This window comes from Mobula hypostoma, chromosome 10 (genome assembly GCF_963921235.1).
Source record: "Mobula hypostoma chromosome 10, sMobHyp1.1, whole genome shotgun sequence".
In the NCBI taxonomy this organism is placed as follows: Eukaryota; Metazoa; Chordata; class Chondrichthyes; order Myliobatiformes; family Myliobatidae; genus Mobula; species Mobula hypostoma.
The window spans coordinates 56,429,513-56,443,809 of NC_086106.1; the positions used below are offsets into that span (position 1 = coordinate 56,429,513).

Below are 14,297 nucleotides of genomic sequence, written 5' to 3' on the forward strand. Positions count from 1 at the left end.
ACAGATGCGCTGGGCTGTATGCACCATTTTCTGCAGTGTCCTGCGATTAAGGGAGGTACAGTTGCCATACTAAACAGTGATGCAGCCAGTAAGGATGCTCTCAATTGTGCCCCTGTAGAAAGTTCTTAGGATCTCACTGCCCCAAACCCGTCTATCTCACTGAAAAGCAAAAAATCAATGGATCAGTGAGTAGTTGGACAGCTAATGTACACTCGAAAATTGTTGATGTTTTTTTTACTGTAATTAAATAAAGAAATAATTTTATGGGTAGCTTTAAATAGATTTGAATCATTTTTGCAATTATTTGTCACTGCTTTGAATTGCAGTTCCTAATTTCTTTCACTGTGCATCGTAAATCAATTTTTTATGGTTGTTATGTAATGACCGGAAAAGGAGAGGGAGCACCAGGGGTGTGGTCTGGGAGCCAAGGAGGCTGTAACACAAAAATGTTTGGGTCTAGTGAATAACTCATCGTAGAGGTGGTTTTTGGCATTGTTTCGATGTTTTTCACTCTCATCACCCCAACCACTCACCTTCTACACATTCGTGGGCAAGGAATAAATTTCTGTCAAAATACTCTCGATGAAAGGTCAGTATCTGCTGCATCAGACTTAAGTTTTCCCAGTCTTCAGGGAACTGAATGTGCTGTAACTTCATCTGGCACCTAATCGCCTGTGATCTGTCTCAGAGGCCTTCGTCAGAACATCTTTCGAGAGAGTGAACCCTCACAAGGCATCAAGCCCTGTTGGTCTGCCTGGTAGGGCACTGAAAACCTGTGCCAGCCAACTGACAATAGTGTTAAGGACATCTTCCACGTCTCACTGCTATAGTCAGAGGTTTCCACCTGCTTCAAAAGAGCAACAATCACACCAGTGCCCAATAAGAGCAGGGTGAGCTGCCTCCATAACTATCGCCCAGTGGCGATCACATCTATTGTGATGAATTGCTTCGAGAAGTCGATCATGACTAGAATCAACTCTTCCCTAATCAGGGATGTGGACTTGCTGCAATTTGCCTATCGCCACAGGAGGTCTACAGCAGATGCAGTCTCACTGGCTCTCCACTTGTCCAGCCAGCTGAACAATAGCAATGCATACATCAGGCTGCTGTTTGTTGATTACAGCTCAGTGTTCAACACCATCATACCTCAGTACGACTCGACAAGCTCCAAAACCTTGGCCTCTGTATCTTCCTATGCAACTGGATCCTTCACTTCCGCATTGGTAGACAACAGTTACTGCTGATCAGAAATAACATCTCCTCCTCGCTGACAATCAACATTGGCACACCTCAAGAATGTGTGCCTACCCCACTGCTCTACCCTGTCTACACCCACACCCGCGTGGCTCGGCACAGCTCAAGCAGCATCTGCAAATTTGCTGATATCTGAACGATTGTTGGCAGAGCTTCAGACGGTGACAAGGAGGTGTACAGGAGTGAGATAGATCAGCTGCTTGAGTGGTGTCACAACAACCTTGCACTCAACATCAATAAGATCAAGGAATTGATTGTGGACTTTAGGAAAGGAAAATCAAGGGAACACACATCAGCAGTTTCAAATCCCTGGGTGTCAACATCTCTTAAGATCTATCCTGGGTCCAACAAGTTGATGCAGTAACAAAGCAGGCATGGCAGCAGCTATATTTTATCAGGAGTTTGAGGAGACTTGGTATGTAACCAAAGCCCCTCACAAATTTCCATGGCTGTACTGCGGAGAGCATTCCAACTGACCACATCACTGGCTGGCATGGAGGGGCCACTGTACAGGATAGGAAAAAGCTGCAGAAAGTTGCAAACTCAGCCAGCTCCATGGGCACGAACCTCTCCAGCATCGAGGACATCTTCAAAAGGCGATACCTCAGAAAAGGGCGGCATCCATCATTAAGGACCTCTATGACCAGGATATGCCCTCTGTCTACTTCTACCATCAACGAGGTGGTACATGAGCCCGAAGACACAAACTCTGCAGTTTAGGAACAGCTTCTTCCCTTCTGCCATCAGACTCTGAACCCATAAACCCCACCTCAATATTATTTTCTTCTTCTTTGCTCCCTTTTTGCATTACTTATTTGATTAAATTTTTCAATTATATATTTTTGTTAAATATAACTTTTATTATTACTGTATGTGCTGATATACACTGCTGCTACAAAACAACAAATTTCACGACCAGCAAGGTCAGTAATATTAGACCGATTCGGATTCTAATCCATGATGCACGTCCTCAGAGTTGTGCAGCACAGAAATGGACCCTTCAATCTAGCACATCCATGCTGACCATTGTGTCCATCTGTATGATTCCTCATTGTCGACTGTACCTCGTCTATTTAAATGTGTATAAATGCCCCGTACACTCAGTAGTTGTATCTAATTGCACCACTCCCCTGGGATTGGTTAACACAGGAGCATAAAAGGACCTTTGCTGAGTAGTTACCTCATATAAGAACTGGCCTGGGCTGTTTTATGAGCAAAGTAGAACTAGTTTATTTGAATATTATCCGAAGTTTAAGATGAGGCATTGGGGTGGAGGGGTATTGCGTAGATTAGATCAAGGCATTTGAGTTTGAGGAGCCTCATTCTATATCAGATAAATTCTATACCTGGGGAAGTTTGATAGAGCAATAATTTACCCTGTTCCCATCCTATGTAGTGTTAGAGGAACAGTACACTGCCCACAAGATATTAGGGACTTTTTTTTTTAAGAGGGACAAGGGCAGTATTAAATAAACTTGACTTACCTCAGTTGTGTTTTGCTTTGGTAAGGCTTCATTCAACAGCTGGGAGCAGGCATTGACGACATGGGCCAGCTCCTGCTCAACCAGCTCTTGTTTCTCTGCTGCCTGGTGGACTCTGTAAAGTACAAAAATTCCAGTCATAGCAAATTAGCGTGTACAGTATAATAGTGAAAGACTTAAAGCTATTTCCTCCCTATGAGTCGGAGGATACATTGGTCGCAACATCAATGGTTTTGAGCCAACTCCCTTAAAATGCCCTTTTCAGATACATTAGTGGCTTTCTATTCTTGATCATCTCACCAGAATTAATTACTATTGATACATTGAATCTTTGCCACCTTGTTTGTGATTTTATATCTAACTCAGCTTGTGTTGCACAAACATACTGCATGTTAATCTAGTGCCCCCAATCCCACCCACTCCCCCACCTTTCAGAAAGGTGCTGGTGTACCTGATCCTTTGTCTGACAGCAAAACAAACAGGATTGATAGTTGGCCATCTGGCCTTTTGAGCCTGTGCCAACATTGATCAAAATTAGGACATAGTTGGACAACCATGTGCAGTCTGGTCACTGAACTATAGGAGGGATATTTAAACGCAAACAACAGGAATTCTGCAGATGCTGGAAATTCAATAAAACATACATCAAAGTTGCTGGTGAACGCAGCAGGCCAAGCAGCATCTATAGGAAGAGGCGCAGTCGACGTTTCAGGCCGAGACCCTTCGTCAGGACTAACTGAAGGAAGAGTGAGTAAGGGATTTGAAAGCTGGAGGGGGAGGGGGAGATGCAAAATGATAGGAGAAGACAGGAGGGGGAGGGATAGAGCCGAGAGCTGGACAGGTGATAGGCAAAAGGGGATACGAGAGGATCATGGGACAGGAGGCCTAGGGAGAAAGACGGGGGGGGTGACCCAGAGGATGGGCAAGAGGTATATTCAGAGGGACAGAGGGAGAAAAAGGAGAGTGAGAGAAAGAATGTGTGCATAAAAATGAGTAACAGCTGGGGTACGAGGGGGAGGTGGGGCCTAGCGGAAGTTAGAGAAGTCAATGTTCATGCCATCAGGTTGGAGGCTACCCAGACGGAATATAAGGTGTTGTTCCTCCAACCTGAGTGTGGCTTCATCTTTACAGTAGAGGAGGCCGTGGATAGACATGTCAGAATGGGAATGGGATGTGGAATTAAAATGTGTGGCCACTGGGAGATCCTGCTTTCTCTGGCGGACAGAGCGTAGATGTTCAGCAAAGCGATCTCCCAGTCTGCGTCGGGTCTCACCAATATATAAAAGGCCACATCGGGAGCACCGGACGCAGTATATCACCCCAGTCGACTCACAGGTGAAGTGATGCCTCACCTGGAAGGACTGTTTGGGGCCCTGAATGGTGGTAAGGGAGGAAGTGTAAGGGCATGTGTAGCACTTGTTCCGTTTCAACGGATAAGTGCCAGGAGGGAGATCAGTGGGGAGGGATGGGGGGGACGAATGGACAAGGGAGTTGTGTAGGGAGCGATCCCTGCGGAATGCAGAGAGAGGGGGGGAGGGAAAGATGTGCTTAGTGGTGGGATCCCGTTGGAGGTGGCGGAAGTTACGGAGAATAATATGTTGGACCCGGAGGCTGGTGGGGTGGTAGGTGAGGACCAGGGGAACCCTATTCCTAGTGGGGTGGTGGGAGGATGGAGTGAGAGCAGATGTACGTGAAATGGAGGAGATGCGTTTAAGAGCAGAGTTGATAGTGGAGGAAGGGAAGCCCCTTTCTTTAAAAAATGAAGACATCTCCCTCGTCCTAGAATGAAAAGCCTCATCCTGAGAGCAGATGCGGCGGAGACGGAGGAATTGCGAGAAGGGGATGGCGTTTTTGCAAGAGACAGGGTGAGAAGAGGAATAGTCCAGATAGCTGTGAGAGTCAGTAGGCTTATAGTAGATACCAGTGGATAAGCTGTCTCCAGAGACAGAGACAGAAAGATCTAGAAAGGGGAGGGAGGTGTCGGAAATAGACCAGGTAAACTTGAGGGCAGGGTGAAAGTTGGAGGCAAAGTTAATAAAGTCAACGAGTTCTGCATGCGTGCAGGAAGCAGCGCCAATGCAGTCGTAGATATAGCAAAGGAAAAGTGGGGGACAGATACCAGAATAGGCACGGAACATAGATTGTTCCACAAACCCAACAAAAAGGCAGGCATAGCTAGGACCCATACGGGTGCCCATAGCTACACCTTTAGTTTGGAGGAAATGGGAGGAGCAAAAGGAGAAATTATTAAGAGTAAGGACTAATTCCGCTAGACGGAGCAGAGTGGTGGTAGAGGGGAACTGATTAGGTCTGGAATCCAAAAAGAAGCGCAGAGCTTTGAGACCTTCCTGATGGGGGATGGAAGTATATAAGGACTGGACATCCATGGTGAAAATAAAGCGGTGGGGGCCAGGGAACTTAAAATCATCGAAAAGTTTAAGAGCGTGAGAAGTGTCACGAACATAGGTCGGAAGGGATTGAACAAGGGGTGATAAAACAGTGTCGAGGTATGCAGAAACGAGTTCGGTGGGGCAGGAGCAAGCTGAGACAATAGGTGGGCCAGGACAGGCAGGTTTGTGGATCTTGGGTAGGAGGTAGAAACGGGAAGTGCGGGGTGTGGGAACTATAAGGTTGGTAGCAGTGGATGGGAGATCCCCTGAGCGGATAAAGTCGTTGATAGTGTGGGAGACAATGGCCTGGTGCTCCTTGGTGGGGTCACGATCGAGGGGTAAATAAGAGGAGGTATCCGCGAGTTGTCGCTGTGCCTCGGCAAGGTAGAGGTCAGTACGCCAGACTACAACAGCACCCCCTTTATCAGCGGGTTTAATAATAAGGTTAGGATTAGTGCGGAGGGAGTGGAGAGCAGAGCGTTCCGAAGGAGTGAGGTTGGAATGGGGACAAGGTGCGGTGAAGTCGAGACGGTTGATGTCCCGTCGGCAGTTGGCAATAAAGAGATCCAGAGCAGGCAGAAGACCAGAGCGGGGTGTCCATGAAGAAGAGGAGGGTTGAAGACGGGAGAAGGGGTCATCGGTGGGGGTGGAAGAGTCCTTGCCGAAGAAGTAGGCTCGGAGACGGAGACGGCGGAAGAAAAGTTCCGCATCGTGGCGAACACGGAACTCGCTGAGGTGTGGGCGAAGGGGGACAAACGTGAGGCCCTTACTGAGAACAGAGCGTTCTGCCTCCGACAGTCGAAGGTCGGAGGGGATGGTAAAGACCCGGCACGGATGAGAGCTGGGATCAGAGGGGGGAGGGGGGAGGCTGGGGGTGTCAGTGGAGAGGGGAGGGTTGGGGTGAGAGGAAGATGGAGCCTCTCTACCACCACTCTGCTCCGTCTAGCGGAATTAGTCCTTACTCTTAATAATTTCTCCATTTGCTCCTCCCATTTCCTCCAAACTAAAGGTGTAGCTATGGGCACCCGTATGGGTCCTAGCTATGCCTGCCTTTTTGTTGGGTTTGTGGAACAATCTATGTTCCGTGCCTATTCTGGTATCTGTCCCCCACTTTTCCTTCGCTATATCTACGACTGCATTGGCGCTGCTTCCTGCACGCATGCAGAACTCGTTGACTTTATTAACTTTGCCTCCAACTTTCACCCTGCCCTCAAGTTTACCTGGTCTATTTCCGACACCTCCCTCCCCTTTCTAGATCTTTCTGTCTCTGTCTCTGGAGACAGCTTATCCACTGGTATCTACTATAAGCCTACTGACTCTCACAGCTATCTGGACTATTCCTCTTCTCACCCTGTCTCTTGCAAAAACGCCATCCCCTTCTCGCAATTCCTCCGTCTCCGCCGCATCTGCTCTCAGGATGAGGCTTTTCATTCTAGGACGAGGGAGATGTCTTCATTTTTTAAAGAAAGGGGCTTCCCTTCCTCCACTATCAACTCTGCTCTTAAACGCATCTCCTCCATTTCACGTACATCTGCTCTCACTCCATCCTCCCACCACCCCACTAGGAATAGGGTTCCCCTGGTCCTCACCTACCACCCCACCAGCCTCCGGGTCCAACATATTATTCTCCGTAACTTCCGCCACCTCCAACGGGATCCCACCACTAAGCACATCGTTCCCTCCCCCCGCCTCTGCATTCCGCAGGGATCGCTCCCTACACAACTCCCTTGTCCATTCGTCCCCCCCATCCCTCCCCACTGATCTCCCTCCTGGCACTTATCCGTGTAAGCGGAACAAGTGCTACACATGCCCTTACACTTCCTCCCTTACCACCATTCAGGGCCCCAAACAGTCCTTCCAGGTGAGGCATCACTTCACCTGTGAGTCGACTGGGGTGATATACTGCGTCCGGTGCTCCCGATGTGGCCTTTTATATATTGGTGAGACCCGACGCAGACTGGGAGACCGCTTTGCTGAACATCTACGCTCTGTCCGCCAGAGAAAGCAGGATCTCCCAGTGACCACACATTTTAATTCCACATCCCATTCCCATTCTGACATGTCTATCCACGGCCTCCTCTACTGTAAAGATGAAGCCACACTCAGGTTGGAGGAACAACACCTTATATTCCGTCTGGGTAGCCTCCAACCTGGTGGCATGAACATTGACTTCTCTAACTTCCGCTAGGCCCCACCTCCCCCTCGTACCCCAGCTGTTACTCATTTTTATGCACACATTCTTTCTCTCACTCTCCTTTTTCTCCCTCTGTCCCTCTGAATATACCTCTTGCCCATCCTCTGGGTCACCCCCCCCGTCTTTCTCCCTAGGCCTCCTGTCCCATGATCCTCTCGTATCCCCTTTTGCCTATCACCTGTCCAGCTCTCGGCTCTATCCCTCCCCCTCCTGTCTTCTCCTATCATTTTGCATCTCCCCCTCCCCCTCCAGCTTTCAAATCCCTTACTCACTCTTCCTTCAGTTAGTCCTGACGAAGGGTCTCGGCCTGAAACGTCGACTGCGCCTCTTCCTATAGATGCTGCTTGGCCTGCTGCGTTCACCAGCAACTTTGATGTATATAGGAGGGATATGTTTACTCTGGAGTGGATGCAGAGGAGATTCATGAGGGTGTTGCCTGTGATAGAGCACTTCAGTTAAATGGAAAGGCTGAGTTTTGTTATGTTAGAGCGGACAAGATATGGTGGATAGTTTGAAATTTTTCCTTATAGGACAAGTGCATAAACAGAAGTTGCTTTTATGGTGGGGTAAGTCTTCTACAATGGAACTGAAGAATTATTTTTTTACCCAGAGGGTAATTACCATCTAGGATTCACTGCCATAGGCAGAGACAGGGACTCCCACAAGATTTGAAAATTGTCTGGATGACAATTTAGATAATGTCTCACTCAGTGTTGGGAAGTAAAGGCTGATGAGTGATTTTGTGAGATGGAGTTCCTCAGCGGTCAGACACTGGTCCATTCATTCAATCTGTGTATCAAGGACTTAGCTTCAAACTTAAGGGACATGATTAAGGAAATTTGCAAATGCTACACAAAATTAGACCACAGGAAAATATGAATAGCGCAAACAGCAGGAATTCTGCAGATGCTGGAAATTCAAGCAACACACATCAAAGTTGCTGGTGAACGCAGCAGACCAGGCAGCATCTCTAGGAAGAGGTGCAGTTGAAGTTTCAGGCCGAGACCCTTCGTCAGGACTAACTGAAGGAAGAGTGAGTAAGAGATTTGAAAGTTAGAGGGGGAGGGGGAGATCCAAAATGATAGGAGAAGACAGGAGGGGGAGGGATGGAGCCAAGAGCTGGACAGCTGATTGGCAAAAGGGATACGAGAGGATCATGGGACAGGAGGTCCGGGAAGAAAGACAGGGCGGGGGGGGCAAACCCAGAGGATGGGCAAGGGGTATATTCAGAGGGACAGAGGGAGAAAAAGGAGAGTGAGAGAAAGAATGTGTGTATAATAATAAGTAACAGATGGGGTACGAGGGGGAGATGGGGCATTAGCGGAAGTTAGAGAAGTCGATGTTCATGCCATCAGGTTGGAGGCTACCCAGATGGAATATAAGGTGTTGTTCCTCCAACCTGAGTGTAGCTTCATCTTTACAGTAGAGGAGGCCATAGATAGACATGTCAGAATGGGAATGGAACATGGAATTAAAATGTGTGGCCACTGGGAGATCCTGCTTTCTCTGGTGGACAGAGCGTAGGTGTTCAGCAAAGTGGTCTCCCAGTCTGCGTCGGGTCTTGCCAATATATAAAAGACCACATCGGGAGCACCAGAGGCAGTATATCACCCCAGCCAACTCAGAGGTGAAGTGTCGCCTCACCTGGAAGGACTGTTTGGGGCCCTGAATGGTGGATATATTAATAGTTTGTTTTTAATGCATTAAAACGGTAAATGGAATTCTTTCTGAAGAAGAACTTATTAATTTACCTGCACAGTACAAACAAGGTAGGTGTATCAACATTAACAATGAAGTTACTATTGAAGAACTGATAAACTCGAGAATGTGTGTTTGCTGAACCTGGAAAGTACTAAGACAGATGGGTAAGATGCATCCCAAGACAGATGAGATACTGACCTCTCTGACCAAGACCAGGAAATGAAGGAACAGGGAGTTCATTCCAGGTTGGTCATGATTAAAGTATTAGTTTAGGAAAGATTCAGTTACATTCAAAAGAGTCAACAGGGTTATGAAGATGGTACCGGAAGATGAGATATCCAGTAAAGAGGAAAATAATGAATCAATCTGAATAATGTTATGAAAATCCAAGCTGAAGAGGAGAAACAGCATTCCTTAACATAGTTATCATTGCCTTAAAATAAATTTTGGAAGAATTACAAGTGAGTTGAGGAAACATGTTTATTATGCTTAAAGAATGACAGGATGCTGATGCTTATTCCCTGAAAGATCACTGCAGTTAAAGGTCCTCATCATGTTTGCCTGATCATAAAAATCTCATCAATGTCACTCATGGGCCATAATATTTGACTACAGAAATGAGTTTAGGTGACTAACATTAATGAAAATAGGTTGATGACAAATTTATTGAGGCTCTGAAAAAAATGATCTGCATGCCTTTGGGATGTGAGGGGAAATGGAAGCACCTTTGGAAACACATATGGCCACAGGGAGAACATGGAAACTCTTCACAGACAACGTGGAAGGTCAGCGTCAAATCCAGGTCACTGGGGCCATGATATTGTGGCTCAATTTGCTGTACCACTCGCCATCTCTCTTTATTGAATCTCGTCAATGATGATGGATGACTGATGAATAATTGAATGAATGCAATGAATGTTAGCAGGCTCCTGGCACACACTGTTCTGACTTTGGGCCATACCTGTTGATCAGGGTCCCTACTGTCTGAGAAAACTGCTGCACATCTACCATCTCCTCTTCTGTGAGAAACTCCATAGACTGCTGGGAACTTAGACAGCGTCGAGCTGACTGCTTGATAGAGTCTCCTTTGCACTTGACCTCCCAGGACTTTAAGATGTTTTCAAAAGCCTGATATGGAGGAGAAGAATGTCTGAAGCATCCAACAACACTTCAGGGTTTGCCATACAATGTCTCAGAGTCAAAAGAACTACAGCATGCAAAATACTTTCCATTAGATCCTTGAATCAGGTGACCCACGTCTTCTTCCCCATCTCAATTTCTCCTTTAACGTTTTTCCAATTACTCTTCAGAAACAACTCCAGTTCCTTTCACACCACATTCTACTCCCATCTTCAATGGTACTGACAAGGTTGTCCTATTAAGAGAAGCTAAACAACTTGAGCCTGTATTTCTTTGATTTCAGAAAAATGAAGGTGACATTATTCATATAAGACCCTAAAGTGCCTTGACATGGTAAATGTGATACATTCACTAGTTGAATAGTAGCAAACTAGGGATATAGCTACAAAATAAGGACTGGTCTTTTAAAACTAGGTGGATAGAAATCTTTTCTGTAAGCCCACGATAAAGCGGGAGGGTCCAGATCATTTAAAGATGGCAGCGTGATGCAGTGCATGCGGCCGCTCCAAGATGATTTTGTATTTGTGAAGTAGGATACCGTACACAATCCTGATTTGATGGAGACAGACGTGAGAAGCACGGAGGAACATCTGGAGAAACTTCTGAAATGCCTGCTTTGCTGCCGCTGCTACTGTGCGATCAAATATCTCCAGAGGGGAAGGCCCCAAATGCTCGGCTTTGCCTATTGCCTGTTGCCAGGTCCAGGGTCGAAGCCTTCGGCAGAGATGGTGCTCGCTGCTTGGTGTCGGAGGGCTAGTCGGAGGCTCGAAGTTATCGGATGGACTCAAGAGTCTGCTGTGGTTGGGTGCTTCCAGGATGCTGCATCGACAAGTTTGCGGCACTGGAAGCTCATGGCAGAAAGAGAGTTTTCTCTTTCTTCTACCGTCTGCGTGAGATGACGGGACTTTTGAGAGACTTTGAGCCTTTTTTTTTACCTTGCCCATGGTCTGTTCTTCATCAAGTTATGGTATTGCTTTGCACTGTTGTAAATATGTATTATAATTATATGGTTTTTGTCAGTTTTTTTAGTCTTGGTTTGTCTTCTGTTTCTGTGATATCATTCTGGAGGAACAATGTATCATTTCTTAATGCATGCATTACTAAATGACAATAAAAGAGGACTGTGTGCCCTCATAATCTAATCTAAAAATAAGGCAATGATAGACGGCAGGACACTTGGTCACAGAGGCTCCTCCTGGAACAACATAAGATGACAATGTTTGTCTCAAACGTTTTCCTTGTGATCGCAAAACCCTGTTGGACACCGCTTCACCTATGCTCCATCCACTTTAAAAATAAACGGGGATCTTCCAGTGACCACCCATTATAATTCCACCTGCCATTCCCATTCCAATAAGTCTATCCATGGCCTCCTCCACTATTGTAATGATGCCACATTCAGACCGGAGGAACAACACCTTATATTCTGTCCGATAGCCTCCAAATTGATGGCATGGACATCGACTTCTCAAACTTCTGGTAATACCTCCCTTTACCATTCTCCATCCCTATTTCCCTCTCTCACCTTATCTCCTTGCCTGCCCATCGCCGCCCTCTGGTGCTCCTCCCCCTTTTCTTTCTTCCTGTACCTTCTGTCTTATCCCATCAGACTCCCCCTTCTCCAGCCCTCTATCTCTTTCAACTATCAACTTCCCAGCTCTTTAATTCACCCGATCCCTCCCGGTTTCACTTATCACCTTGTGTTCCTCCCTCCCCTCTGCCTCCGTTTAACTCTAATCATCTTTTTTAAATCTCCAATCCTGCTGCAGGGTCTCGGCCTGAAACATCGACATACTCTTTTCCATAGATGCTGCCTGGTGTTGCACACTTGGACACTGAAGGGACTTCCAGGCGTGCAGAAGTTTAAAATAACTTCTTTATTTTGCTTTCTGGAAATACAGGAACACAAGCGCGTCGGTTTCCCATGCATGCTGTGGGGCCGTCTCTCTCTACTCCATCATGTGTGCACACCCATGCCCCCCAGGACCCCTGCACTGCCCCAAGTGCCTGTATAAGCTTTGCCCCTTGTAACCATCAAGCAACCCACTAAAATATTACCGTTGCTAGTACAACTGAACATTAATTAAATTGTGAATGAACAAAATAACAAACCAAACCAATAAAAATAATATGAACATAATATAAGAAAATTAGGGGGGTATCCAGTGTCCATTAATATGCTCCACATTACTATGGGTCCCACACTCTCCCCTTCAAAATGAATGTCATCCCGAGATTATAGATTTCCCAGGGTACTCATGTCTTCAACTGGTGAGTTATAGTGGTAGGTTATAAAGGAGTCAGTCTTTCGGGATACTCTCTGTACAGCAACAGTCTTTGACATGACATACATCTCCCTCACTATGTCATGTGTCAGCAACAGGCATTGCTGGCCAGATGATATCTTAAGTGCTACTTTGCTACTTGTGCGGGCTATGTATCTCGGACTGAAGGTTTTGACCCTATGTCTACTCCATAACCCTTTACATAGACCCTCATGTCCTACTGTATGCCTCACACATGTTCCAGTGTCCTTCTATATACAGTAGTCTGTGTTCGACTGATGGTTGACCCAATGTGTTGTTCGTGAGTGTCTTGAGTGGGTTTCTTTGTCAGAAAGGATACTTCCTTATGGGAGTTGACCACTCCTCAAGATCCCTCTCGTCTGCTTCATCAGATGACAATGCCTGCTCAGAGATCATCTCGCCTGCTTCATCAAATAACACCTCTCGCTTGGCCCCTGCAGTTTCTCCATTCACCATCTCTGGTTCCATCCTACCTTCCTCACCCTCATCTTCCTCGCCGCCTTGCTCCAGTTCTCTGTTAGCTGCTTGTGGTTGGAAACCCTCTGCTTCCACTCTCAGCTGGCTTCTGAATGGCTCGAATGACTCTGCTGGCCGTGTGGTGATGAATCTCCAGTTACTCTCATCCTCTGAACTATTGTGTGGGTCTCCCTCCTTCTGCCTTTCCTGCCTTTCACTCTTCTTATCTGTGTTTGGCTTTTTCTTTTGCATTTTCTTTTTCCCCTGCTCATCTTCTTCCAAGGGCAGAAAGTCAGAGGGCAGTAGCAGGTTCCTGTGTAGGACTCTAGTCTTTCCTGGGCCTCTCTCAGGTCGTACGACGTAGACAGGACTGTCCTTGTGCTTCCTCTCGGTTACGATGTGGACTTGCTCCTCCCAATAAGACCTGAGCTTCCCCGGTCCTCCTCTGTCCCTGAAGTTCCACACTAATACTCTACACCCTGGCTGTAGTTCCACTCCATAAGTCTTCTGGTCATACTGCTTCTTTGCTCTATTTTGCTCCCTCTGAGCTGTCTGTGATGCCAGCCTGTATGTCTCTTGCATCCACCTTCTCCACTTGCTGGCATATTCGCTGTGAGATGTGCTCTGGTCACTTGGTGTCAGGCCAAACATAATGTCCACAGGTAGCCGGGGGCTTCTACCATAGAGGAGGTAGTATGGGGCATATCCTGTCGCTTCACTAAGTGTACAGTTATACGCATGTACGACCTTGGCCTTTCCAATCTGACTTGGCTTCCTCTGTCAAGTTTCTCAGCATGGAAAGGAGTGTTCGATTAAATCTCTCAACCTGACCGTTTCCAGCCGGGTGGTAAGGTGTTGTGCGTGAGCCTTGGATGCCACAGTATTCTTCCAGCTTGGGAAACAGCTTATTCTCTGACTCCTTGCCCTGATCATGATGCAACTTGGCCAGAAATCCAAATTTGAGCGCAAAGTCTCCAAAGATCTTTTCAGCGGCAGTTTTTGCTGACTTGTTTGTACATGCGTATACCTGGGCAAAGCGCGTAAAGTGATCGATGACAACCAGGATATACTCATATCCTCCTTTACAGCTTTCCAGGTGCAGGTATGTGGTTGGCTTGATCGGGCGCTTCCGCTTCAGACAGCTACACACCTTGGTCACATAATGGTCCACATCTCTTTGCAGATTAGGCCAATAGAATCGGTCACGGATCAGGCTAAGTGTCCGCTCCACTCTGAGGTGTCCCATCTCCTCATGCAGCTCCTTGTATATCAGCCGATGAAATGTTTTAGGTCACACTAGTTGATCTCGAGCCACTGACTTTCTGTACAGGATGCCGTCTTTGTTGAGATACAATTTGTTTCTCTCCCTTACTCG

General features: G+C 46.8%; 1 long non-coding RNA gene across 1 annotated transcript in view; it reads right to left on the minus strand.

Annotated features, from left to right (window-relative positions):
* The window catches only part of LOC134353315 (uncharacterized), a 62,920-nt gene that overhangs the window by 41,574 nt on the left and 7,049 nt on the right, over positions 1-14,297 (minus strand). The window contains exon 2 of the long non-coding RNA XR_010019577.1: positions 2,739-2,850. This is a non-coding gene — a long non-coding RNA (uncharacterized LOC134353315). The remainder of the gene's footprint in view (positions 1-2,738; positions 2,851-14,297) is intronic.